The sequence below is a fragment of the Pongo abelii genome, chromosome 20 (assembly GCF_028885655.2).
Source record: "Pongo abelii isolate AG06213 chromosome 20, NHGRI_mPonAbe1-v2.0_pri, whole genome shotgun sequence".
NCBI classification, from domain to species: Eukaryota; Metazoa; Chordata; class Mammalia; order Primates; family Hominidae; genus Pongo; species Pongo abelii.
Genome location: NC_072005.2, coordinates 31,153,154 through 31,177,001, shown reverse-complemented (window position 1 = coordinate 31,177,001; position 23,848 = coordinate 31,153,154).

The window sequence follows — 23,848 nt, the reverse complement described above, 5'->3', positions numbered from 1 at the left end:
CATAAAGAGGTTTCAAAGAATGCTTCTGTCTAGGTTTTATGTGAAGATATTTCCTTTTCCACCATAGGCCTCAAAGTGCTCCAAATGAACACTTGCAGATTCTACAAAAAGAGTGTTTCAAAACTGCTCTTTCAAAACAAGTGTTCAACTCTGTGAGTTGGATTCATACTACACAAAGCAGTTTCACAGAACGCTTCTGTTTAGTTTTTATGGGAAGATATTCCCGTTTCCAACGAAGGCCTGAAAGGGCTCCAAATATCCACTTGCAGATGCTGCAAAAACAGAGTTTCAAAACTGCTCTATCAAAAGGAAAGCTTCTCTCTCCGAGTTGAATGCACACATCATAAAGAGGTTTCTGAGAATGCTTCTGCCTGGTTTATATGTGAAGATATTTCCTTTTCCACAATAGGCCTCAATGTGCTCCAAATGAACACTTGCAGATTCTACAAAAAGAGTGTTTCAAAACTGCTCTTTGAAAAGAAGTGTTCAACTCTGTGAGTTGGATTCATACTACACAAAGCAGTTTCACAGAACGCTTCTGTTTAGTTTTTATGGGAAGATATTCCCGTTTCCAACGAAGGCCTGAAAGGCTCCAAATATCCACTTGCAGATGCTGCAAAAAGACTCTTTCCAAACTGCTCCGTGAAAAGGAAGGTTCAACTCTGTGAGGTGAAGGCACACATCATAAAGAAGTTTCAAAGAATGCTTCTGTCTAGGTTTTATGTGAAGATATTTCCTTTTCCACCGTAGGCCTCAAAGCGCTCCAAATGAACACTTGCAGATTCTACAAAAAGAGTGTTTCAAAACTGCTCTTTCAAAAGAAGTGTTCAACTCTGTGAGTTGGATTCATACTACACAAAGCAGTTTCACAGAACGCTTCTGTTTAGTTTTTATGGGAAGATATTCCCGTTTCCAACGAAGGCCTGAAAGGGCTCCAAATATCCACTTGCAGATTCTGCAAAAAGAGAGTTTCAAAACTGCTCTATCAAAAGGAAGGCTTATCTCTCTGAGTTGAATGCACACATCATAAAGAGGTTTCTGAGAATGCTTCTGCCTGGTTGATATGTGAAGATATTTCAATTTCCACCATAGGCCTCAAATCGCTCCAAATGAACACTTGCAAATTCTACAAAAAGAGTGTTTCATAACTGCTCTAGCAAAGGAAAGGTTCAACTATGTGAGTTAAACACACACATCACAAAGCAGTTTGTGAGAATGCTTCTGTCCAGTTTTTATGGGAAGATATTCCCGTTTCTAACAAAGGACAGAAAGAGCTCGAAATATCCACTTGCAGATGCTGCAAAAAGACTCTTTCCAAACCGCTCCATGAAAAGGAAGGTTCAACTCTGTGAGTTGAATGCACACATCATAAAGAAGTTTCAAAGAATGCTTCTGTCTAGGTTTTATGTGAAGATATTTCCTTTTCCACCATAGGCCTCAAAGCGCTCCAAATGAACACTTGCAGATTCTACAAAAAGAGTGTTTCAAAACTGCTCTTTCTAAAGAAGGGTTCAACTCTGTGAGTTGGATTCATACTACACAAAGCAGTTTCACAGAACGCTTCTGTTTAGTTTTTATGGGAAGATATTCCCGTTTCCAACGAAGGCCTGAAAGGGCTCCAAATATCCACTTGCAGATTCTGCAAAAACAGAGTTTCAAAACTGCTCTATCAAAAGGAAGGCTTATCTCTCTGAGTTGAATGCACACATCATAAAGAGGTTTCTGAGAATGCTTCTGCCTGGTTGATATGTGAAGATATTTCAATTTCCACCATAGGCCTCAAATCGCTCCAAATGAACACTTGCAAATTCTACAAAAAGAGTGTTTCATAACTGCTCTAGCAAAGGAAAGGTTCAACTATGTGAGTTAAACACACACATCACAAAGCAGTTTGTGAGAATGCTTCTGTCCAGTTTTTATGGGAAGATATTCCCGTTTCTAACAAAGGCCTGAAAGAGCTCCAAATATCCACTTGCAGATGCTGCAAAAAGACTCTTTCCAAACCGCTCCATGAAAAGGAAGGTTCAACTCTGTGAGTTGAATGCACACATCATAAAGAAGTTTCAAAGAATGCTTCTGTCTAGGTTTTATGTGAAGATATTTCCTTTTCCACCTTAGGCCTCAAAGCGCTCCAAATGAACACTTGCAGATTCTACAAAAAGAGTGTTTCAAAACTACTCTTTCAAAAGAAGTGTTCAACTCTGTGAGTTGGATTCATACTACACAAAGCAGTTTCACAGAACGCTTCTGTTTAGTTTTTATGGGAAGATATTCCCGTTTCCAACGAAGGCCTGAAAGGGCTCCAAATATCCACTTACAGATGCTGCAATAACAGAGTTTCAAAACTGCTCTATCAAAAGGAAGGCTGCTCTCTCCGAGTTGAATGCACAGATCATAAAGAGGTTTACGAGAATGATTCTGCCTGGTTTATAAGTGAAGATATTTCCTTTTCCACAATAGGCCTCAATGCGCTCCAAACGAACACCAGCAGATTCTACAAAAAGAGTGTTTCAAAACTGCTCTTTCAAAAGAAGTGTTCATCTCTGTGAGTTGGATTCATACTACACAAAGCAGTTTCACAGAACGCTTCTCTTTAGTTTTTATGGGAAGATATTCCCGTTTCCAACGAAGGCCTGAAAGGGCTCCAAATATCCACTTGCAGATGCTGCAAAAAGACTCTTTCCAAACTGCTCCATGAAAAGGAAGGTTCAAATCTGTGAGTTGAATGCACACATCATAAAGAGGTTTCAAAGAATGCTTCTGTCTAGGTTTTATGTGAAGATATTTCCTTTTCCACAATAGGCCTCAATGTGCTCCAAATGAACACTTGCAGATTCTACAAAAAGAGTTTTTCAAAACTGCTCTTTGAAAAGAAGTGTTCAACTCTGTGAGTTGGATTCATACTACACAAAGCAGTTTCACAGAACGCTTCTGTTTAGTTTTTATGGGAAGATATTCCCGTTTCCAACGAAGGCCTGAAAGGCTCCAAATATCCACTTGCAGATGCTGCAAAAAGACTCTTTCCAAACTGCTCCGTGAAAAGGAAGGTTCAACTCTGTGAGGTGAAGGCACACATCATAAAGAAGTTTCAAAGAATGCTTCTGTCTAGGTTTTATGTGAAGATATTTCCTTTTCCACCGTAGGCCTCAAAGTGCTCCAAATGAACACTTGCAGATTCTACAAAAAGAGTGTTTCAAAACTGCTCTTTCAAAAGAAGTGTTCAACTCTGTGAGTTGGATTCATACTACACAAAGCAGTTTCACAGAACGCTTCTGTTTAGTTTTTATGGGAAGATATTCCCGTTTCCAACGAAGGCCTGAAAGGGCTCCAAATATCCACTTGCAGATTCTGCAAAAAGAGAGTTTCAAAACTGCTCTATCAAAAGGAAGGCTTATCTCTCTGAGTTGAATGCACACATCATAAAGAGGTTTCTGAGAATGCTTCTGCCTGGTTGATATGTGAAGATATTTCAATTTCCACCATAGGCCTCAAATCGCCCCAAATGAACACTTGCAAATTCTACAAAAAGAGTGTTTCATAACTGCTCTAGCAAAGGAAAGGTTCAACTATGTGAGTTAAACACACACATCACAAAGCAGTTTGTGAGAATGCTTCTGTCCAGTTTTTATGGGAAGATATTCCCGTTTCTAACAAAGGCCTGAAAGAGCTCCAAATATCCACTTGCAGATGCTGCAAAAAGACTCTTTCCAAACTGCTCCATGAAAAGGAAGGTTCAACTCTGTGAGTTGAATGCACACATCATAAAGAAGTTTCAAAGAATGCTTCTGTCTAGGTTTTATGTGAAGATATTTCCTTTTCCACCATAAGCCTCAAAGCGCTCCAAATGAACACTTGCAGATTCTACAATAAGTGTGTTTCAAAACTACTCTTTCAAAGGAAGTGTTCAACTCTGTGAGTTGGATTCATACTACACAAAGCAGTTTCACAGAACGCTTCTGTTTAGTTTTTATGGGAAGATATTCCCGTTTCCAACGAAGGCCTGAAAGGGCTCCAAATATCCACTTGCAGATGCTGCAATAACAGAGTTTCAAAACTGCTCTATCAAAAGGAAGGCTTCTCTCTCCGAGTTGAATGCACACATCATAAAGAGGTTTACGAGAATGATTCTGCCTGGTTTATAAGTGAAGATATTTCCTTTTCCACAATAGGCCTCAATGCGCTCCAAACGAACACTTGCAGATTCTACAAAAAGAGTGTTTCAAAACTGCTCTTTCAAAAGAAGTGTTCAACTCTGTGAGTTGGATTCATACTACACAAAGCAGTTTCACAGAACGCTTCCGTTTAGTTTTTAAGGGAAGATATTCCCGTTTCCAACGAAGGCCTGAAAGGGCTCCAAATATCCACTTGAAAATGCTACAAAAAGACTGTTTCCAAACTACTCCATGAAAAGGAAGGTTCAACTCTGTGAGTTGAAGGCACACATCATAAAGAAGTTTCAAAGAATGCTTCTGTCTAGGTTTTATGTGAAGATATTTCCTTTTCCACCATAGGCCTCAAAGCGCTCCAAATGAACACTTGCAGATTCTACAAAAAGACTGTTTCAAAACTGCTCTTTCAAAAGAAGTGTTCAACTCTGTGAGTTGGATTCATACTACACAAAGCAGTTTCACAGAACGCTTCTGTTTAGTTTTTATGGGAAGATATTCCCGTTTCCAACGAAGGCCTGAAAGGGCTCCAAATATCCACTTGCAGATGCTTCAAAAAGACTCTTTCCAAACTGCTCCATGAAAAGGAAGGTTCAACTCTGTGAGTTGAATGCACACATCATAAAGAAGTTTCAAAGAATGCTTCTGTCTAGGTTTTATGTGAAGATATTTCCTTTTCCACCATAGACCTCAAAGCGCTCCAAATGAAAACTTGCAGATTCTACAAAAAGTGTGTTTCAAAACTGCTCTTTCAAAAGAAGTGTTGAAATCTGTGAGTTGGATTCATACTATACAAAGCAGTTTCACAGAACGCTTCTGTTTAGTTTTTAAGGGAAGATATTCCCGTTTCCAACGAAGGCCTGAAAGGGCTCCAAATATCCACTTGCAGATGCTGCAAAAACAGAGTTTCAAAACTGCTCTATCAAAAGGAAGGCTTCTCTCTCCGAGTTGAATGCACACATCATAAAGAGGTTTCTGAGAATGCTTCTGCCTGGTTTATAAGTGAAGATATTTCCTTTTCCACAATAGGCCTCAATGTGCTCCAAATGAACACTTGCAGATTCTACAAAAAGAGTGTTTCAAAACTGCTCTTTCAAAAGAAGTGTTCAACTCTGTGAGTTGGATTCATACTACACAAAGCAGTTTCACAGAACGCTTCTGTTTAGTTTTTATGAGAAGATATTCCCGTTTCCAACGAAGGCCTGAAAGGCTCCAAATATCCACTTGCAGATGCTGCAAAAAGACTCTTTCCAAACTGCTCCGTGAAAAGGAAGGTTCAACTCTGTGAGGTGAAGGCACACATCATAAAGAAGTTTCAAAGAATGCTTCTGTCTAGGTTTTATGTGAAGATATTTCCTTTTCCACCGTAGGCCTCAAAGCGCTCCAAATGAACACTTGCAGATTCTACAAAAAGAGTGTTTCAAAACTGCTCTTTCTAAAGAAGTGTTCAACTCTGTGAGTTGGATTCATACTACACAAAGCAGTTTCACAGAACGCTTCTGTTTAGTTTTTATTGGAAGATATTCCCGTTTCCAACGAAGGCCTGAAAGGGCTCCAAATATCCACCTGCAGATTCTGCAAAAAGAGAGTTTCAAAACTGCTCTATCAAAAGGAAGGCTTATCTCTCTGAGTTGAATGCACACATCATAAAGAGGTTTCTGAGAATGCTTCTGCCTGGTTGATATGTGAAGATATTTCAATTTCCACCATAGGCCTCAAATCGCTCCAAATGAACACTTGCAAATTCTACAAAAAGAGTGTTTCATAAGTGCTCTAGCAAAGGAAAGGTTCAACTATGTGAGCTAAACACACACATCACAAAGCAGTTGGTGAGAATGCTTCTGTCCAGTTTTTATGGGAAGATATTCCCGTTTCTAACAAAGGCCTGAAAGAGCTCCAAATATCCACTTGCAGATGCTGCAAAAAGACTCTTTCCAAACCGCTCCATGAAAAGGAAGGTTCAACTGTGTGAGTTGAATGCACACATCATAAAGAAGTTTCAAAGAATGCTTCTGTCTAGGTTTTATGTGAAGATATTTCCTTTTCCACCTTAGGCCTCAAAGCGCTCCAAATGAACACTTGCAGATTCTACAAAAAGAGTGTTTCAAAACTACTCTTTCAAAAGAAGTGTTCAACTCTGTGAGTTGGATTCATACTACACAAAGCAGTTTCACAGAACGCTTCTGTTTAGTTTTTATGGGAAGATATTCCCGTTTCCAACGAAGGCCTGAAAGGGCTCCAAATATCCACTTGCAGATGCTGCAATAACAGAGTTTCAAAACTGCTTTATCAAAAGGAAGGCTTCTGTCTCCGAGTTGAATGCACACATCATAAAGAGGTTTACGAGAATGATTCTGACTGGTTTATAAGTGAAGATATTTCCTTTTCCACAATAGGCCTCAATGCGCTCCAAACGAACAGTTGCAGATTCTACAAAAAGAGTGTTTCAAAACTGCTCTTTCAAAAGAAGTGTTCAACTCTGTGAGTTGGATTCATACTACACAAAGCAGTTTCACAGAACGCTTCTGTTTAGTTTTTATGGGAAGATATTCCCGTTTCCAACGAAGGCCTGAAAGGGCTCCAAATATCCACTTCAAGATGCTGCAAAAAGACTCTTTCCAAACTGCTCCATGAAAAGGAAGGTTCAACTCTGTGAGTTGAATGCACACATCATAAAGAGGTTTCAAAGAATGCTTCTGTCTAGGTTTTATGTGAAGATATTTCCTTTTCCACCATAGGCCTCAAAGTGCTCCAAATGAACACTTGCAGATTCTACAAAAAGAGTGTTTCAAAACTGCTCTTTCAAAACAAGTGTTCAACTCTGTGAGTTGGATTCATACTACACAAAGCAGTTTCACAGAACGCTTCTGTTTAGTTTTTATGGGAAGATATTCCCGTTTCCAACGAAGGCCTGAAAGGGCTCCAAATATCCACTTGCAGATGCTGCAAAAACAGAGTTTCAAAACTGCTCTATCAAAAGGAAGGCTTCTCTCTCCGAGTTGAATGCACACATCATAAAGAGGTTTCTGAGAATGCTTCTGCCTGGTTTATAAGTGAAGATATTTCCTTTTCCACAATAGGCCTCAATGTGCTCCAAATGAACACTTGCAGATTCTACAAAAAGAGTGTTTCAAAGCTGCTCTTTCAAAAGAAGTGTTCATCTCTGTGAGTTGGATTCATACTACACAAAGCAGTTTCACAGAACGCTTCTGTTGAGTTTTTATGGGAAGATATTCCCGTTTCCAACGAAGGCCTGAAAGGCTCCAAATATCCACTTGCAGATGCTGCAAAAAGACTCTTTCCAAACTGCTCCGTGAAAAGGAAGGTTCAACTCTGTGAGGTGAAGGCACACATCATAAAGAAATTTCAAAGAATGCTTCTGTCTAGGTTTTATGTGAAGATATTTCCTTTTCCACCGTAGGCCTCAAAGCCCTCCAAATGAACACTTGCAGATTCTACAAAAAGAGTGTTTCAAAACTGCTCTTTCTAAAGAAGTGTTCAACTCTGTGAGTTGGATTCATACTACACAAAGCAGTTTCACAGAACGCTTCTGTTGAGTTTTTATGGGAAGATATTCCAGTTTCCAACGAAGGCCTGAAAGGGCTCCAAATATCCACTTGCAGATTCTGCAAAAACAGAGTTTCAAAACTGCTCTATCAAAAGGAAGGCTTATCTCTCTGAGTTGAATGCACACATCATAAAGAAGTTTCAAAGAATGCTTCTGTCTAGGTTTTATGTGAAGATATTTCCTTTTCCACCGTAGGCCTCAAAGTGCTCCAAATGAACACTTGCAGATTCTACAAAAAGAGTGTTTCAAAACTGCTCTTTCAAAAGAAGTGTTCAACTCTGTGAGTTGGATTCATACTACACAAAGCAGTTTCACAGAACGCTTCTGTTTAGTTTTTATGGGAAGATATTCCCGTTTCCAACGAAGGCCTGAAAGGGCTCCAAATATCCACTTGCAGATTCTGCAAAAAGAGAGTTTCAAAACTGCTCTATCAAAAGGAAGGCTTATCTCTCTGAGTTGAATGCACACATCATAAAGAGGTTTCTGAGAATGCTTCTGCCTGGTTGATATGTGAAGATATTTCAATTTCCACCATAGGCCTCAAATCGCCCCAAATGAACACTTGCAAATTCTACAAAAAGAGTGTTTCATAACTGCTCTAGCAAAGGAAAGGTTCAACTATGTGAGTTAAACACACACATCACAAAGCAGTTTGTGAGAATGCTTCTGTCCAGTTTTTATGGGAAGATATTCCCGTTTCTAACAAAGGCCTGAAAGAGCTCCAAATATCCACTTGCAGATGCTGCAAAAAGACTCTTTCCAAACCGCTCCATGAAAAGGAAGGTTCAACTCTGTGAGTTGAATGCACACATCATAAAGAAGTTTCAAAGAATGCTTCTGTCTAGGTTTTATGTGAAGATATTTCCTTTTCCACCATAGGCCTCAAAGCGCTCCAAATGAACACTTGCAGATTCTACAAAAAGAGTGTTTCAAAACTACTCTTTCAAAAGAAGTGTTCAACTCTGTGAGTTGGATTCATACTACACAAAGCAGTTTCACAGAACGCTTCTGTTTAGTTTTTATGGGAAGATATTCTCGTTTCCAACGAAGGCCTGAAAGGGCTCCAAATATCCACTTGCAGATGCTGCAATAACAGAGTTTCAAAACTTCTCTATCAAAAGGAAGGCTGCTCTCTCCGAGTTGAATGCACAGATCATAAAGAGGTTTACGAGAATGATTCTGCCTGGTTTATAAGTGAAGATATTTCCTTTTCCACAATAGGCCTCAAAGCGCTCCAAACGAACACTTGCAGATTCTACAAAAAGAGTGTTTCAAAACTGCTCTTTCAAAAGAAGTGTTCATCTCTGTGAGTTGGATTCATACTACACAAAGCAGTTTCACAGAACGCTTCTCTTTAGTTTTTATGGGAAGATATTCCCGTTTCCAACGAAGGCCTGAAAGGGCTCCAAATATCCACTTGCAGATGCTGCAAAAAGACTCTTTCCAAACTGCTCCATGAAAAGGAAGGTTCAAATCTGTGAGTTGAATGCACACATCATAAAGAGGTTTCAAAGAATGCTTCTGTCTAGGTTTTATGTGAAGATATTTCCTTTTCCACAATAGGCCTCAATGTGCTCCAAATGAACACTTGCAGATTCTACAAAAAGAGTTTTTCAAAACTGCTCTTTGAAAAGAAGTGTTCAACTCTGTGAGTTGGATTCATACTACACAAAGCAGTTTCACAGAACGCTTCTGTTTAGTTTTTATGGGAAGATATTCCCGTTTCCAACGAAGGCCTGAAAGGCTCCAAATATCCACTTGCAGATGCTGCAAAAAGACTCTTTCCAAACTGCTCCGTGAAAAGGAAGGTTCAACTCTGTGAGGTGAAGGCACACATCATAAAGAAGTTTCAAAGAATGCTTCTGTCTAGGTTTTATGTGAAGATATTTCCTTTTCCACCGTAGGCCTCAAAGTGCTCCAAATGAACACTTGCAGATTCTACAAAAAGAGTGTTTCAAAACTGCTCTTTCAAAAGAAGTGTTCAACTCTGTGAGTTGGATTCATACTACACAAAGCAGTTTCACAGAACGCTTCTGTTTAGTTTTTATGGGAAGATATTCCCGTTTCCAACGAAGGCCTGAAAGGGCTCCAAATATCCACTTGCAGATTCTGCAAAAAGAGAGTTTCAAAACTGCTCTATCAAAAGGAAGGCTTATCTCTCTGAGTTGAATGCACACATCATAAAGAGGTTTCTGAGAATGCTTCTGCCTGGTTGATATGTGAAGATATTTCAATTTCCACCATAGGCCTCAAATCGCCCCAAATGAACACTTGCAAATTCTACAAAAAGAGTGTTTCATAACTGCTCTAGCAAAGGAAAGGTTCAACTATGTGAGTTAAACACACACATCACAAAGCAGTTTGTGAGAATGCTTCTGTCCAGTTTTTATGGGAAGATATTCCCGTTTCTAACAAAGGCCTGAAAGAGCTCCAAATATCCACTTGCAGATGCTGCAAAAGACTCTTTCCAAACCGCTCCATGAAAAGGAAGGTTCAACTCTGTGAGTTGAATGCACACATCATAAAGAAGTTTCAAAGAATGCTTCTGTCTAGGTTTTATGTGAAGATATTTCCTTTTCCACCATAGGCCTCAAAGCGCTCCAAATGAACACTTGCAGATTCTACAAAAAGAGTGTTTCAAAACTACTCTTTCAAAAGAAGTGTTCAACTCTGTGAGTTGGATTCATACTACACAAAGCAGTTTCACAGAACGCTTCTGTTTAGTTTTTATGGGAAGATATTCCCGTTTCCAACGAAGGCCTGAAAGGGCTCCAAATATCCACTTGCAGATGCTGCAATAACAGAGTTTCAAAACTGCTTTATCAAAAGGAAGGCTTCTGTCTCCGAGTTGAATGCACACATCATAAAGAGGTTTACGAGAATGATTCTGCCTGGTTTATAAGTGAAGATATTTCCTTTTCCACCATAGGCCTCAATGCGCTCCAAACGAACAGTTGCAGATTCTACAAAAAGAGTGTTTCAAAACTGCTCTTTCAAAAGAAGTGTTCAACTCTGTGAGTTGGATTCATACTACACAAAGCAGTTTCACAGAACGCTTCTGTTTAGTTTTTATGGGAAGATATTCCCGTTTCCAACGAAGGCCTGAAAGGGCTCCAAATATCCACTTCAAGATGCTGCAAAAAGACTCTTTCCAAACTGCTCCATGAAAAGGAATGTTCAACTCTGTGAGTTGAATGCACACATCATAAAGAGGTTTCAAAGAATGCTTCTGTCTAGGTTTTATGTGAAGATATTTCCTTTTCCACCATAGGCCTCAAAGTGCTCCAAATGAACACTTGCAGATTCTACAAAAAGAGTGTTTCAAAACTGCTCTTTCAAAACAAGTGTTCAACTCTGTGAGTTGGATTCATACTACACAAAGCAGTTTCACAGAACGCTTCTGTTTAGTTTTTATGGGAAGATATTCCCGTTTCCAACGAAGGCCTGAAAGGGCTCCAAATATCCACTTGCAGATGCTGCAAAAACAGAGTTTCAAAACTGCTCTACCAAAGGAAAGCTTCTCTCTCCGAGTTGAATACACACATCATAAAGAGGTTTCTGAGAATGCTTCTGCCTGGTTTATATGTGAAGATATTTCCTTTTCCACAATAGGCCTCAATGTGCTCCAAATGAACACTTGCAGATTCTACAAAAAGAGTGTTTCAAAACTGCTCTTTGAAAAGAAGTGTTCAACTCTGTGAGTTGGATTCATACTACACAAAGCAGTTTCACAGAACGCTTCTGTTTAGTTTTTATGGGAAGATATTCCCGTTTCCAACGAAGGCCTGAAAGGCTCCAAATATCCACTTGCAGATGCTGCAAAAAGACTCTTTCCAAACTGCTCCGTGAAAAGGAAGGTTCAACTCTGTGAGGTGAAGGCACACATCATAAAGAAGTTTCAAAGAATGCTTCTGTCTAGGTTTTATGTGAAGATATTTCCTTTTCCACCGTAGGCCTCAAAGCGCTCCAAATGAACATTTGCAGATTCTACAAAAAGAGTGTTTCAAAACTGCTCTTTCAAAAGAAGTGTTCAACTCTGTGAGTTGGATTCATACTACACAAAGCAGTTTCACAGAACGCTTCTGTTTAGTTTTTATGGGAAGATATTCCCGTTTCCAACGAAGGCCTGAAAGGGCTCCAAATATCCACTTGCAGATTCTGCAAAAAGAGAGTTTCAAAACTGCTCTATCAAAAGGAAGGCTTATCTCTCTGAGTTGAATGCACACATCATAAAGAGGTTTCTGAGAATGCTTCTGCCTGGTTGATATGTGAAGATATTTCAATTTCCACCATAGGCCTCAAATCGCTCCAAATGAACACTTGCAAATTCTACAAAAAGAGTGTTTCATAACTGCTCTAGCAAAGGAAAGGTTCAACTATGTGAGTTAAACACACACATCACAAAGCAGTTTGTGAGAATGCTTCTGTCCAGTTTTTATGGGAAGATATTCCCGTTTCTAACAAAGGACTGAAAGAGCTCGAAATATCCACTTGCAGATGCTGCAAAAAGACTCTTTCCAAACCGCTCCATGAAAAGGAAGGTTCAACTCTGTGAGTTGAATGCACACATCATAAAGAAGTTTCAAAGAATGCTTCTGTCTAGGTTTTATGTGAAGATATTTCCTTTTCCACCATAGGCCTCAAAGCGCTCCAAATGAACACTTGCAGATTCTACAAAAAGAGTGTTTCAAAACTGCTCTTTCTAAAGAAGGGTTCAACTCTGTGAGTTGGATTCATACTACACAAAGCAGTTTCACAGAACGCTTCTGTTTAGTTTTTATGGGAAGATATTCCCGTTTCCAACGAAGGCCTGAAAGGGCTCCAAATATCCACTTGCAGATTCTGCAAAAACAGAGTTTCAAAACTGCTCTATCAAAAGGAAGGCTTATCTCTCTGAGTTGAATGCACACATCATAAAGAGGTTTCTGAGAATGCCTCTGCCTGGTTGATATGTGAAGATATTTCAATTTCCACCATAGGCCTCAAATCGCTCCAAATGAACACTTGCAAATTCTACAAAAAGAGTGTTTCATAACTGCTCTAGCAAAGGAAAGGTTCAACTATGTGAGTTAAACACACACATCACAAAGCAGTTTGTGAGAATGCTTCTGTCCAGTTTTTATGGGAAGATATTCCCGTTTCTAACAAAGGCCTGAAAGAGCTCCAAATATCCACTTGCAGATGCTGCAAAAAGACTCTTTCCAAACCGCTCCATGAAAAGGAAGGTTCAACTCTGTGAGTTGAATGCACACATCATAAAGAAGTTTCAAAGAATGCTTCTGTCTAGGTTTTATGTGAAGATATTTCCTTTTCCACCTTAGGCCTCAAAGCGCTCCAAATGAACACTTGCAGATTCTACAAAAAGAGTGTTTCAAAACTACTCTTTCAAAAGAAGTGTTCAACTCTGTGAGTTGGATTCATACTACACAAAGCAGTTTCACAGAACGCTTCTGTTTAGTTTTTATGGGAAGATATTCCCGTTTCCAACGAAGGCCTGATAGGGCTCCAAATATCCACTTACAGATGCTGCAATAACAGAGTTTCAAAACTGCTCTATCAAAAGGAAGGCTGCTCTCTCCGAGTTGAATGCACAGATCATAAAGAGGTTTACGAGAATGATTCTGCCTGGTTTATAAGTGAAGATATTTCCTTTTCCACAATAGGCCTCAAAGCGCTCCAAACGAACACTTGCAGATTCTACAAAAAGAGTGTTTCAAAACTGCTCTTTCAAAAGAAGTGTTCATCTCTGTGAGTTGGATTCATACTACACAAAGCAGTTTCACAGAACGCTTCTCTTTAGTTTTTATGGGAAGATATTCCCGTTTCCAACGAAGGCCTGAAAGGGCTCCAAATATCCACTTGCAGATGCTGCAAAAAGACTCTTTCCAAACTGCTCCATGAAAAGGAAGGTTCAAATCTGTGAGTTGAATGCACACATCATAAAGAGGTTTCAAAGAATGCTTCTGTCTAGGTTTTATGTGAAGATATTTCCTTTTCCACAATAGGCCTCAATGTGCTCCAAATGAACACTTGCAGATTCTACAAAAAGAGTTTTTCAAAACTGCTCTTTGAAAAGAAGTGTTCAACTCTGTGAGTTGGATTCATACTACACAAAGCAGTTTCACAGAACGCTTCTGTTTAGTTTTTATGGGAAGATATTCCCGTTTCCAACGAAGGCCTGAAAGGCTCCAAATATCCACTTGCAGATGCTGCAAAAAGACTCTTTCCAAACTGCTCCGTGAAAAGGAAGGTTCAACTCTGTGAGGTGAAGGCACACATCATAAAGAAGTTTCAAAGAATGCTTCTGTCTAGGTTTTATGTGAAGATACTTCCTTTTCCACCGTAGGCCTCAAAGTGCTCCAAATGAACACTTGCAGATTCTACAAAAAGAGTGTTTCAAAACTGCTCTTTCAAAAGAAGTGTTCAACTCTGTGAGTTGGATTCATACTACACAAAGCAGTTTCACAGAACGCTTCTGTTTAGTTTTTATGGGAAGATATTCCCGTTTCCAACGAAGGCCTGAAATGGCTCCAAATATCCACTTGCAGATTCTGCAAAAAGAGAGTTTCAAAACTGCTCTATCAAAAGGAAGGCTTATCTCTCTGAGTTGAATGCACACATCATAAAGAGGTTTCTGAGAATGCTTCTGCCTGGTTGATATGTGAAGATATTTCAATTTCCACCATAGGCCTCAAATCGCCCCAAATGAACACTTGCAAATTCTACAAAAAGAGTGTTTCATAACTGCTCTAGCAAAGGAAAGGTTCAACTATGTGAGTTAAACACACACATCACAAAGCAGTTTGTGAGAATGCTTCTGTCCAGTTTTTATGGGAAGATATTCCCGTTTCTAACAAAGGCCTGAAAGAGCTCCAAATATCCACTTGCAGATGCTGCAAAAAGACTCTTTCCAAACTGCTCCATGAAAAGGAAGGTTCAACTCTGTGAGTTGAATGCACACATCATAAAGAAGTTTCAAAGAATGCTTCTGTCTAGGTTTTATGTGAAGATATTTCCTTTTCCACCATAAGCCTCAAAGCGCTCCAAATGAACACTTGCAGATTCTACAATAAGTGTGTTTCAAAACTACTCTTTCAAAGGAAGTGTTCAACTCTGTGAGTTGGATTCATACTACACAAAGCAGTTTCACAGAACGCTTCTGTTTAGTTTTTATGGGAAGATATTCCCGTTTCCAACGAAGGCCTGAAAGGGCTCCAAATATCCACTTGCAGATGCTGCAATAACAGAGTTTCAAAACTGCTCTATCAAAAGGAAGGCTTCTCTCTCCGAGTTGAATGCACACATCATAAAGAGGTTTACGAGAATGATTCTGCCTGGTTTATAAGTGAAGAAATTTCCTTTTCCACAATAGGCCTCAATGCGCTCCAAACGAACACTTGCAGATTCTACAAAAAGAGTGTTTCAAAACTGCTCTTTCAAAAGAAGTGTTCAACTCTGTGAGTTGGATTCATACTACACAAAGCAGTTTCACAGAACGCTTCCGTTTAGTTTTTAAGGGAAGATATTCCCGTTTCCAACGAAGGCCTGAAAGGGCTCCAAATATCCACTTGAAAATGCTACAAAAAGACTGTTTCCAAACTACTCCATGAAAAGGAAGGTTCAACTCTGTGAGTTGAAGGCACACATCATAAAGAAGTTTCAAAGAATGCTTCTGTCTAGGTTTTATGTGAAGATATTTCCTTTTCCACCATAGGCCTCAAAGCGCTCCAAATGAACACTTGCAGATTCTACAAAAAGACTGTTTCAAAACTGCTCTTTCAAAAGAAGTGTTCAACTCTGTGAGTTGGATTCATACTACACAAAGCAGTTTCACAGAACGCTTCTGTTTAGTTTTTATGGGAAGATATTCCCGTTTCCAACGAAGGCCTGAAAGGGCTCCAAATATCCACTTGCAGATGCTTCAAAAAGACTCTTTCCAAACTGCTCCATGAAAAGGAAGGTTCAACTCTGTGAGTTGAATGCACACATCATAAAGAAGTTTCAAAGAATGCTTCTGTCTAGGTTTTATGTGAAGATATTTCCTTTTCCACCATAGACCTCAAAGCGCTCCAAATGAAAACTTGCAGATTCTACAAAAAGTGTGTTTCAAAACTGCTCTTTCAAAAGAAGTGTTGAAATCTGTGAGTTGGATTCATACTATACAAAGCAGTTTCACAGAACGCTTCTGTTTAGTTTTTAAGGGAAGATATTCCCGTTTCCAACGAAGGCCTGAAAGGGCTCCAAATATCCACTTGCAGATGCTGCAAAAACAGAGTTTCAAAACTGCTCTATCAAAAGGAAGGCTTCTCTCTCCGAGTTGAATGCACACATCATAAAGAGGTTTCTGAGAATGCTTCTGCCTGGTTTATAAGTGAAGATATTTCCTTTTCCACAATAGGCCTCAATGTGCTCCAAATGAACACTTGCAGATTCTACAAAAAGAGTGTTTCAAAACTGCTCTTTCAAAAGAAGTGTTCAACTCTGTGAGTTGGATTCATACTACACAAAGCAGTTTCACAGAACGCTTCTGTTTAGTTTTTATGAGAAGATATTCCCGTTTCCAACGAAGGCCTGAAAGGCTCCAAATATCCACTTGCAGATGCTGAAAAAGACTCTTTCCAAACTGCTCCGTGAAAAGGAAGGTTCAACTCTGTGAGGTGAAGGCACACATCATAAAGAAGTTTCAAAGAATGCTTCTGTCTAGGTTTTATGTGAAGATATTTCCTTTTCCACCGTAGGCCTCAAAGCGCTCCAAATGAACACTTGCAGATTCTACAAAAAGAGTGTTTCAAAACTGCTCTTTCTAAAGAAGTGTTCAACTCTGTGAGTTGGATTCATACTACACAAAGCAGTTTCACAGAACGCTTCTGTTTAGTTTTTATGGGAAGATATTCCCGTTTCCAACGAAGGCCTGAAAGGGCTCCAAATATCCACTTGCAGATTCTGCAAAAACAGAGTTTCAAAACTGCTCTATCAAAAGGAAGGCTTATCTCTCTGAGTTGAATGCACACATCATAAAGAGGTTTCTGAGAATGCTTCTGCCTGGTTGATATGTGAAGATATTTCAATTTCCACCATAGGCCTCAATTCGCTCCAAATGAACACTTGCAAATTCTACAAAAAGAGTGTTTCATAAGTGCTCTAGCAAAGGAAAGGTTCAACTATGTGAGCTAAACACACACATCACAAAGCAGTTGGTGAGAATGCTTCTGTCCAGTTTTTATGGGAAGATATTCCCGTTTCTAACAAAGGCCTGAAAGAGCTCCAAATATCCACTTGCAGATGCTGCAAAAAGACTCTTTCCAAACCGCTCCATGAAAAGGAAGGTTCAGCTGTGTGAGTTGAATGCACACATCATAAAGAAGTTTCAAAGAATGCTTCTGTCTAGGTTTTATGTGAAGATATTTCCTTTTCCACCTTAGGCCTCAAAGCGCTCCAAATGAACACTTGCAGATTCTACAAAAAGAGTGTTTCAAAACTACTCTTTCAAAAGAAGTGTTCAACTCTGTGAGTTGGATTCATACTACACAAAGCAGTTTCACAGAACGCTTCTGTTTAGTTTTTATGGGAAGATATTCCCGTTTCCAACGAAGGCCTGAAAGGGCTCCAAATATCCACTTGCAGATGCTGCAATAACAGAGTTTCAAAACTGCTTTATCAAAAGGAAGGCTTCTGTCTCCGAGTTGAATGCACACATCATAAAGAGGTTTACGAGAATGATTCTGCCTGGTTTATAAGTGAAGATATTTCCTTTTCCACAATAGGCCTCAATGCGCTCCAAACGAACACTTGCAGATTCTACAAAAAGAGTGTTTCAAAACTGCTCTTTCAAAAGAAGTGTTCAACTCTGTGAGTTGGATTCATACTACACAAAGCAGATTCACAGAACGCTTCTGTTTAGTTTTTATGGGAAGATATTCCCGTTTCCAACGAAGGCCTGAAAGGGCTCCAAATATCCACTTGCAGATGCTTCAAAAAGACTCTTTCCAAACTGCTCCATGAAAAGGAAGGTTCAACTCTGTGAGTTGAATGCACACATCATAAAGAAGTTTCAAAGAATGCTTCTGTCTAGGTTTTATGTGAAGATATTTCCTTTTCCACCATAGGCCTCAAAGCGCTCCAAATGAACACTTGCAAATTCTACAAAAAGAGTGTTTCATAACTGCTCTAGCAAAGGAAAGGTTCAACTATGTGAGTTAAACACACACATCACAAAGCAGTTTGTGAGAATGCTTCTGTCCAGTTTTTATGGGAAGATATTCCCGTTTCTAACAAAGGCCTGAAAGAGCTCCAAATATCCACTTGCAGATGCTGCAAAAAGACTCTTTCCAAACTGCTCCATGAAAAGGAAGGTTCAACTCTGTGAGTTGAATGCACACATCATAATGAAGTTTCAAAGAATGCTTCTGTCTAGGTTTTATGTGAAGATATTTCCTTTTCCACCATAGGCCTCAAAGCGCTCCAAATGAACACTTGCAGATTCTACAATAAGAGTGTTTCAAAACTACTCTTTCAAAGGAAGTGTTCAACTCTGTGAGTTGGATTCATACTACACAAAGCAGTTTCACAGAACGCTTCTGTTTAGTTTTTATGGGAAGATATTCCCGTTTCCAACGAAGGCCTGAAAGGGCTCCAAATATCCACTTGCAGATGCTTCAAAAAGACTCTTTCCAAACTGCTCCATGAAAAGGAAGGTTCAACTCTGTGAGTTGAATGCACACATCATAAAGAAGTTTCAAAGAATGCTTCTGTCTAGGTTTTATGTGAAGATATTTCCTTTTCCACCATAGGCCTCAAAGCGCTCCAAATGAACACTTGCAGATTCTACAATAAGAGTGTTTCAAAACTACTCTTTCAAAGGAAGTGTTCAACTCTGTGAGTTGGATTCATACTACACAAAGCAGTTTCACAGAACGCTTCTGTTTAGTTTTTATGGGAAGATATTCCCGTTTCCAACGAAGGCCTGAAAGGGCTCCAAATATCCACTTGCAGATGCTGCAATAACAGAGTTTCAAAACTGCTTTATCAAAAGGAAGGCTTCTGTCTCCGAGTTGAATGCACACATCATAAAGAGGTTTACGAGAATGATTCTGCCTGGTTTATAAGTGAAGATATTTCCTTTTCCACCATAGGCCTCAATGCGCTCCAAACGAACAGTTGCAGATTCTACAAAAAGAGTGTTTCAAAACTGCTCTTTCAAAAGAAGTGTTCAACTCTGTGAGTTGGATTCATACTACACAAAGCAGATTCACAGAACGCTTCTGTTTAGTTTTTATGGGAAGATATTCCCGTTTCCAACGAAGGCCTGAAAGGGCTCCAAATATCCACTTGCAGATGCTTCAAAAAGACTCTTTCCAAACTGCTCCATGAAAAGGAAGGTTCAACTCTGTGAGTTGAATGCACACATCATAAAGAAGTTTCAAAGAATGCTTCTGTCTAGGTTTTATGTGAAGATATTTCCTTTTCCACCATAGGCCTCAAAGCGCTCCAAATGAACACTTGCAAATTCTACAAAAAGAGTGTTTCATAACTGCTCTAGCAAAGGAAAGGTTCAACTATGTGAGTTAAACACACACATCACAAAGCAGTTTGTGAGAATGCTTCTGTCCAGTTTTTATGGGAAGATATTCCCGTTTCTAACAAAGGCCTGAAAGAGCTCCAAATATCCACTTGCAGATGCTGCAAAAAGACTCTTTCCAAACTGCTCCATGAAAAGGAAGGTTCAACTCTGTGAGTTGAATGCACACATCATAATGAAGTTTCAAAGAATGCTTCTGTCTAGGTTTTATGTGAAGATATTTCCTTTTCCACCATAGGCCTCAAAGCGCTCCAAATGAACACTTGCAGATTCTACAATAAGAGTGTTTCAAAACTACTCTTTCAAAGGAAGTGTTCAACTCTGTGAGTTGGATTCATACTACACAAAGCAGTTTCACAGAACGCTTCTGTTTAGTTTTTATGGGAAGATATTCCCGTTTCCAACGAAGGCCTGAAAGGGCTCCAAATATCCACTTGCAGATGCTTCAAAAAGACTCTTTCCAAACTGCTCCATGAAAAGGAAGGTTCAACTCTGTGAGTTGAATGCACACATCATAAAGAAGTTTCAAAGAATGCTTCTGTCTAGGTTTTATGTGAAGATATTTCCTTTTCCACCATAGGCCTCAAAGCGCTCCAAATGAACACTTGCAGATTCTACAATAAGAGTGTTTCAAAACTACTCTTTCAGAGGAAGTGTTCAACTCTGTGAGTTGGATTCATACTACACAAAGCAGTTTCACAGAACGCTTCTGTTTAGTTTTTATGGGAAGATATTCCCGTTTCCAACGAAGGCCTGAAAGGGCTCCAAATATCCACTTGCAGATTCTGCAAAAACAGAGTTTCAAAACTGCTCTATCAAAAGGAAGGCTTATCTCTCTGAGTTGAATGCACACATCATAAAGAGGTTTCTGAGAATGCTTCTGCCTGGTTGATATGTGAAGATATTTCAATTTCCACCATAGGCCTCAAATCGCTCCAAATGAACACTTGCAAATTCTACAAAAAGAGTGTTTCATAAGTGCTCTAGCAAAGGAAAGGTTCAACTATGTGAGCTAAACACACACATCACAAAGCAGTTGGTGAGAATGCTTCTGTCCAGTTTTTATGGGAAGATATTCCCGTTTCTAACAAAGGCCTGAAAGAGCTCCAAATATCCACTTGCAGATGCTGCAAAAAGACTCTTTCCAAACCGCTCCATGAAAAGGAAGGTTCAACTGTGTGAGTTGAATGCACACATCATAAAGAAGTTTCAAAGAATGCTTCTGTCTAGGTTTTATGTGAAGATATTTCCTTTTCCACCTTAGGCCTCAAAGCGCTCCAAATGAACACTTGCAGATTCTACAAAAAGAGTGTTTCAAAACTACTCTTTCAAAAGAAGTGTTCAACTCTGTGAGTTGGATTCATACTACACAAAGCAGTTTCACAGAACGCTTCTGTTTAGTTTTTATGGGAAGATATTCCCGTTTCCAACGAAGGCCTGAAAGGGCTCCAAATATCCACTTGCAGATGCTGCAATAACAGAGTTTCAAAACTGCTTTATCAAAAGGAAGGCTTCTGTCTCCGAGTTGAATGCACACATCATAAAGAGGTTTACGAGAATGATTCTGCCTGGTTTATAAGTGAAGATATTTCCTTTTCCACAATAGGCCTCAATGCGCTCCAAACGAACAGTTGCAGATTCTACAAAAAGAGTGTTTCAAAACTGCTCTTTCAAAAGAAGTGTTCAACTCTGTGAGTTGGATTCATACTACACAAAGCAGATTCACAGAACGCTTCTGTTTAGTTTTTATGGGAAGATATTCCCGTTTCCAACGAAGGCCTGAAAGGGCTCCAAATATCCACTTGCAGATGCTTCAAAAAGACTCTTTCCAAACTGCTCCATGAAAAGGAAGGTTCAACTCTGTGAGTTGAATGCACACATCATAAAGAAGTTTCAAAGAATGCTTCTGTCTAGGTTTTATGTGAAGATATTTCCTTTTCCACCATAGGCCTCAAAGCGCTCCAAATGAACACTTGCAAATTCTACAAAAAGAGTGTTTCATAACTGCTCTAGCAAAGGAAAGGTTCAACTATGTGAGTTAAACACACACATCACAAAGCAGTTTGTGAGAATGCTTCTGTCCAGTTTTTATGGGAAGATATTCCCGTTTCTAACAAAGGCCTGAAAGAGCTCCAAATATCCACTTGCAGATGCTGCAAAAAGACTCTTTCCAAACTGCTCCATGAAAAGGAAGGTTCAACTCTGTGAGTTGAATGCACACATCATAATGAAGTTTCAAAGAATGCTTCTGTCTAGGTTTTATGTGAAGATATTTCCTTTTCCACCATAGGCCTCAAAGCGCTCCAAATGAACACTTGCAGATTCTACAATAAGAGTGTTTCAAAACTACTCTTTCAAAGGAAGTGTTCAACTCTGTGAGTTGGATTCATACTACACAAAGCAGTTTCACAGAACGCTTCTGTTTAGTTTTTATGGGAAGATATTCCCGTTTCCAACGAAGGCCTGAAAGGGCTCCAAATATCCACTTGCAGATGCTTCAAAAAGACTCTTTCCAAACTGCTCCATGAAAAGGAAGGTTCAACTCTGTGAGTTGAATGCACACATCATAAAGAAGTTTCAAAGAATGCTTCTGTCTAGGTTTTATGTGAAGATATTTCCTTTTCCACCATAGGCCTCAAAGCGCTCCAAATGAACACTTGCAGATTCTACAATAAGAGTGTTTCAAAACTACTCTTTCAAAGGAAGTGTTCAACTCTGTGAGTTGGATTCATACTACACAAAGCAGTTTCACAGAACGCTTCTGTTTAGTTTTTATGGGAAGATATTCCCGTTTCCAACGAAGGCCTGAAAGGGCTCCAAATATCCACTTGCAGATGCTGCAATAACAGAGTTTCAAAACTGCTTTATCAAAAGGAAGGCTTCTGTCTCCGAGTTGAATGCACACATCATAAAGAGGTTTACGAGAATGATTCTGCCTGGTTTATAAGTGAAGATATTTCCTTTTCCACCATAGGCCTCAATGCGCTCCAAACGAACAGTTGCAGATTCTACAAAAAGAGTGTTTCAAAACTGCTCTTTCAAAAGAAGTGTTCAACTCTGTGAGTTGGATTCATACTACACAAAGCAGATTCACAGAACGCTTCTGTTTAGTTTTTATGGGAAGATATTCCCGTTTCCAACGAAGGCCTGAAAGGGCTCCAAATATCCACTTGCAGATGCTTCAAAAAGACTCTTTCCAAACTGCTCCATGAAAAGGAAGGTTCAACTCTGTGAGTTGAATGCACACATCATAAAGAAGTTTCAAAGAATGCTTCTGTCTAGGTTTTATGTGAAGATATTTCCTTTTCCACCATAAGCCTCAAAGCGCTCCAAATGAACACTTGCAGATTCTACAATAAGTGTGTTTCAAAACTACTCTTTCAAAGGAAGTGTTCAACTCTGTGAGTTGGATTCATACTACACAAAGCAGTTTCACAGAACGCTTCTGTTTAGTTTTTATGGGAAGATATTCCCGTTTCCAACGAAGGCCTGAAAGGGCTCCAAATATCCACTTGCAGATGCTGCAATAACAGAGTTTCAAAACTGCTCTATCAAAAGGAAGGCTTCTCTCTCCGAGTTGAATGCACACATCATAAAGAGGTTTACGAGAATGATTCTGCCTGGTTTATAAGTGAAGAAATTTCCTTTTCCACAATAGGCCTCAATGCGCTCCAAACGAACACTTGCAGATTCTACAAAAAGAGTGTTTCAAAACTGCTCTTTCAAAAGAAGTGTTCAACTCTGTGAGTTGGATTCATACTACACAAAGCAGTTTCACAGAACGCTTCCGTTTAGTTTTTAAGGGAAGATATTCCCGTTTCCAACGAAGGCCTGAAAGGGCTCCAAATATCCACTTGAAAATGCTACAAAAAGACTGTTTCCAAACTACTCCATGAAAAGGAAGGTTCAACTCTGTGAGTTGAAGGCACACATCATAAAGAAGTTTCAAAGAATGCTTCTGTCTAGGTTTTATGTGAAGATATTTCCTTTTCCACCATAGGCCTCAAAGCGCTCCAAATGAACACTTGCAGATTCTACAAAAAGACTGTTTCAAAACTGCTCTTTCAAAAGAAGTGTTCAACTCTGTGAGTTGGATTCATACTACACAAAGCAGTTTCACAGAACGCTTCTGTTTAGTTTTTATGGGAAGATATTCCCGTTTCCAACGAAGGCCTGAAAGGGCTCCAAATATCCACTTGCAGATGCTTCAAAAAGACTCTTTCCAAACTGCTCCATGAAAAGGAAGGTTCAACTCTGTGAGTTGAATGCACACATCATAAAGAAGTTTCAAAGAATGCTTCTGTCTAGGTTTTATGTGAAGATATTTCCTTTTCCACCATAGACCTCAAAGCGCTCCAAATGAAAACTTGCAGATTCTACAAAAAGTGTGTTTCAAAACTGCTCTTTCAAAAGAAGTGTTGAAATCTGTGAGTTGGATTCATACTATACAAAGCAGTTTCACAGAACGCTTCTGTTTAGTTTTTAAGGGAAGATATTCCCGTTTCCAACGAAGGCCTGAAAGGGCTCCAAATATCC